This window comes from Aulonocara stuartgranti (genome assembly GCF_965226115.1).
Source record: "Aulonocara stuartgranti genome assembly, chromosome: 2".
NCBI classification, from domain to species: domain Eukaryota; kingdom Metazoa; phylum Chordata; class Actinopteri; order Cichliformes; family Cichlidae; genus Aulonocara; species Aulonocara stuartgranti.
In genome coordinates, this window is record NC_138940.1 from 17,275,123 (window position 1) to 17,280,866 (window position 5,744).

Here is a 5,744-nt window from a genome sequence, read left to right on the forward strand (position 1 = left end):
CTCGTTAACGGAGATTTGCCGTGTTGTGGCGTTAAGGTAATTTCAACGAGATTAACCTGAAAGCACTAGCGGGAACACAACGAATATGACTGCACATTTACGCCGACATCATCGTAGTGCAAAGACAAGTGGAAGCAGACAAAAAAAAGCAAGCATGCTACTAACTTTAGCCGAGTCATTTAGACAGCTGTTAGCACATGATTCTCCTTATGCTGCTGAGAATATAGCCCAGAAGAAGCGGATAGTATAGCTTTTATTTTGGAAAGAGACATTTCTCTGTAATAAACTCTCTTTTCCAAAGATGAGTGATTCCTCAATCAGATACAGGGCTCGCAAAATCGCTAGCCCGACGTCCTGGGGCTAGCGATTTTTCCAGTCGGGCTACCAAAATCTATCTCTGCCCTGCCCGTCCGGCTATTGTAGGAAGGAAAAATATATGTCAATGCTTTTGCATTCTTTCGGAAATGTAGCTGGGTAATTATGTCATTGGCATTGGTGAGCCACTGTCAATATGTGACATATTGAAATCGCATTTGAATTTGCGCTTGTTTTTTTGCTTTCACTTTGCAATCGCGTGAACTGTGTATAGAGAGCGACAGTACTGATTGGTGAGTGATGATAATTTGTGCACCAATTCCTCTGACATCGTCTTATTAATCGTTAGCTTACTATGCAAACATGACAAGTGAAATCTCCCGCAGCAAGCTTAAACATGTGAGAGGTTGATCGTGCAGAGAATCGCTGAGCTTATGTGAGTGAGTGTGTAAAAGCATTTCAGTTCTGCTGAGCCAAATAAGACAGGTCAGGGTGAAGAAGTGACAGCCAAAGAAAAGCTTACCACAAAACGGAGAAGTTATGACAAATCAGACTATAAGGCAAAAAGAAAGTGCAGCTTTATGGTTTCATGGACAAAAGAATTTCTGTGGCTGCAATATGATGAGCTAAATAACCAGGGCTGCACATAAGTGGTCCGCAGGTGCGCATTCGCTGTCAAAATAAAAAACACGCACAAGGGTTAGGGTTAAATTTAAAAACTGTACTTTTGAGTTAAAATATATATTTATAATTTTAATAAATGACAAATTAAAAATGCATGAACATTTTTTTGTATCGAAAAAATATCGAACCGTGACACCAAAGTATCGAACCGAACCGAACCGTGAATTTTGTGTATCGTTGCACCCCTAATAAACACGCCAAAACATTTTGAAAAGCCTTCCAAGAAGAGACGTACTGTAGCTGTTAAAGCTGCAAAGGGTGGGACGACATCATGTTAAACCCTGTGGATTAAGAATTGGATGTCACTCAAGTTCAAATACGTGTGAAGGCAGACAAGCAAATACTTTTGGCAGTATAGTGCAGTGTTTCCCAACCTGTGTGCTGTGGAAGGTTATCTGGTTTTCACCTGATTAGTACTCTGTACTGCCCGTTACTCATGCCGGTCGCTTAGAGGGCAGTACAACTACCTGCTCTAATTAAATGGGTTGCCAACTGCCAGTAAAACAGAAGAAGACAAAGAAGAAATTACATAATAGTGATGCTGTAAGACAACTGCATAATAGCAATAGATACATATTTGAAAAGAATAAGTAGCCAGTCTGACCTGGGTCCTGGAGAAAACTCCGACCCAAATGAAGGCCATAGCATGAGTAGTGGTCAGAAGAAAGCAAAAATGTATACTGGAGACAAACCGAGCCAATTTCACAATGGCTTCTGCATGGGGAAAATGATCAATATGCTTTTTGTGACATTTTTGTTTGGAGGTGTGCCGCGTGATTTACACTGGTGTAGTGTATTTTTTGATAACTGTGGGTTCTCCTCAGTGCAGGAGACAGCCAGTTTAAAATTCTCTATCCCACAATGGTTTGCTAAACAGTTGCTCATGTTTTCTTTGTGATATTTAACAGTGATTGCATTTTTTCCTGCTTTTCTGAGCATATTTCATTATTATACCAATAAACTTTACAAAGAAATGCAGGTGGAGCAATTTTCTTTGGTAATTTTCTTATTTAGTCACCGATGTACAGTTTGTCTTCTTTTATGAAAAACTGAAGAAATATATCTAGTACAAAACTAACAAATGTTGATTAATAGCCAGTTTACTAAACTACATGCTACTGGTTTTCCTCTACATACACATTTTTCATCTTGGAACTTTTCTCCCTCTTTCTTCCATTTTACTCTTTTTGTTTCCTCTTCTTCCCCCTTCCCACGCTCTGCAATTCAGTTTCTCTTTTTCCTTACATTTCCATCTCCAGCTGTTTTTCCCAATCTCATATACAACTTCTATACTTCCGTCTATACTAAATGTCCTTATTTTCTTTTTTCCTCTTCATCCCCCATTGTTGACATCCCTCTTCAAACATGACCCCCATTTGTTTCCCCTTTATTCCTTCTTTTTTCATTCCCCCTCTCCCTCCTTCCATTTCTCCCAGCTGAGATTTCGTCCTTCCACACCTTCCTTCCATCCTCCTCTGTCTCTCTCAACAATGACAGACCATCTGGCCTCAGCCAGGCATTTTAATGGCTTCATCACAGACTATGGGACTATGGGAAACCAAGAGCAGTGATTGGTTGACTAGGCTGTGCTCCTCCTACAGTATAACTACAACGCTGGAGTGGCTTTTCCCTGAGAGACGCCATCTACAGTGGGGCAAAAGAGTATTTAGTCAGCCACCGATTGTGCAAGTTCCCCCACCTAAAATGATGACAGAGGTCAGTAATTTGCACCAGAGGTACACTTCAACTGTGAGAGACAGAATGTGAAAAAAAAAATCCATGAATCCACATGGTAGGATTTGTAAAGAATTTATTGGTAAATCAGGGTGGAAAATAAGTATTTGGTCAATAACAAAAATACAACTCAATACTTTGTAACATAACCTTTGTTGGCAATAACAGAGGTCAAACGTCTACTATAGGTCTTTACCAGGTTTGCACACACAGTAGCTGGTATTTTGGCCCATTCCTCCATGCAGATCTTCTCGAGAGCAGTGATGTTTTGGGGCTGTCGCCGAGCAACACGGACTTTCAACTCCCGCCACAGATTTTCTATGGGGTTGAGGTCTGGAGACTGGCTAGGCCACTCCAGGACTTTCAAATGCTTCTTACGGAGCCACTCCTTTGTTGCCCGGGCGGTGTGTTTTGGATCATTGTCATGTTGGAAGACCCAACCTCGTTTCATCTTCAAAGTTCTCACTGATGGAAGGAGGTTTTGGCTCAAAATCTCACCATACATGGCCCCATTCATTCTGTCCTTAACACGGATCAGTCATCCTGTCCCCTTGGCAGAAAAACAGCCCCATAGCATGATGTTTCCACCCCCATGCTTCACAGTAGGTATGGTGTTCTTGTGATGCAACTCAGTATTCTTCGTCCTCCAAACACGACGAGTTGAGTTTATACCAAAAAGTTCTACTTTGGTTTCATCTGACCACATGACATTCTCCCAATCCTCTGCTGTATCATCCATGTGCTCTCTGGCAAACTTCAGACGGGCCTGGACATGCACTGGCTTCAGCAGCGGAACACGTCTGGCACTGCGGGATTTGATTCCCTGCCGTTGTAGTGTGTTACTGATGGTGACCTTTGTTACTGTGGTCCCAGCTCTCTGCAGGTCATTCACCAGGTCCCCCCGTGTGGTTCTGGGATCTTTGCTCACCGTTCTCATGATCATTTTGACCCCACGGGATGAGATCTTGCGTGGAGCCCCAGATCGAGGGAGATTATCAGTGGTCTTGTATGTCTTCCATTTTCTGATGATTGCTCCCACAGTTGATTTTTTCACACCAAGCTGCTTGCCTATTGTAGATTCACTCTTCCCAGTCTGGTGCAGGTCTACAATACTTTTCCTGGTGTCCTTCGAAAGCTCTTTGGTCTTGGCCACGGCGGAGTTTGGAGTCTGATTGTTTGAGGCTGTGGACAGGTGTCTTTTATACAGATGATGCGTTCAAACAGGTGCCATTCATACAGGTAACGAGTGGGGGACAGAAAAGCTTCTTACAGAAGACGTTACAGGTCTGTGAGAGCCAGAGATTTTCCATGTTTTGAGGTGACCAAATACTTATTTTCCACCCTGATTTACCAATAAATTCTTTACAAATCCTACCATGTGAATTCATGGATTTTTTTTTTTCACATTCTGTCTCTCACAGTTGAAGTGTACCTCTGGTGCAAATTACTGACCTCTGTCATCATTTTAAGTGGGGGAACTTGCACAATCGGTGGCTGACTAAATACTTTTTTGCCCCACTGTATTGTTGATGAGTTATTCGTCTCAGCTGGGTACGAACAGAGTATCTATCTCAGCTCATGTACTCCCTTTCAGCTAAGTTTACTGCTTACATTTGAGAAAAACAGTAGTTTCCAGAAATGGTATCTGATTCTAAAGAAGTATATTTGGTTTAAATGTGTATGGTCTGACATTTAAATAAACTTATAGGCTCTATAAGCTTAAAATATAATGCTCCCTAATGATAGCTTGCATGTCAGGGAGAAGGTGCTAGTTAACTGTAGTTTCAGTTCCCCATGTATAACAGGTCAGGATAGTTTTGCCCCTGAACTGCCACACACACTAACAGAGCAGGCAGTACAGTGGCCACTAATATTTGTGGTACATTTTAAAGAGGAGAGTTCTGCCAGCATTGCTCTATACTGTAAAGATGTTTTCAAAGTGACAGCAGCACAAATTTGTGTATTCAGGTTCACAAAGTCCAAACCTGAACTTCACGTCACACGGTCCTCCACAGTCGAACTGTGGTGCTGCCCACACTGTGTCTTCTGGTCCGACTAGCATGAAACAAAATGCTTGTTCATCCAGTTCCCATCACAGCTTAAGTCAACATCACCCTCAGGAGGGGTTTAATTAGCCAGCGTAACAGGAAACACCTGTGAGCCTGTGCAGGTATGTTAGGGTCACAGGTCTGGTACAGCGTTTGGACGCTGGCTGTGCAGCTCATGGTAGGAGCCTCAGAGAGACATCTGCAGACACTTGGCTCAATCAGCACATAAAGTCACAGTGTGGTGTGTAATGATGAGATTAATGGTGTGTCCTGGTCCTGTTTGAATAGTCCAGTATATTCTCACGTCTCTGTGTTTATGAATATTTATTTGACAGCAAGTAGGCCTCACGCTGCTTTTCCGTTACAAAACACTGCAGGTACACAGCAGTTTGCTAACACTTCTTATGAGCTACCCGGGGTTTTGCTACCACCAACAAATCAGCAGCTGAACTAAAGGAGTTTTTTTTTTTTTGCATCTTCAACTGAATGGACTGAACTGAAAGTGAACCATAGCCTCTGTGTGAAGCAGAGGAGCTGCTAAGGATGAAGGGCAGAACGAAGGAGATAACCACACTTCTAATTAAGGACAATGGCCCTCCAGAGATGGGCACTGATATCTCATACTGTACTTTGTGCAGAAGCATGTACTGAATCAGGGACAGGAATTAGCAGGGTCTCCAGGCAAAAATCTCCTTGAAAGTTCATAATATGTCTGCTAAATTAAAAACAAGGGAGAACAAATCATTCATATTATTTTCAAGGGTGGCAGGTATGGCATAGCTCTTACAGAAAGCTTGCTGTTAATTTTCAGCACTGGAGGAGAGTTTAAAGTGTGTGACAAAAATGTAGAGTGGTTATCCTACATGTTCTACCTCATAAATCATTTGAAAAACCTATTGTTTAAAGTGATGACAACTCCAATGTTTCTGTAAGCCTCTGGTATCACAATCATTTGTCTCTTTT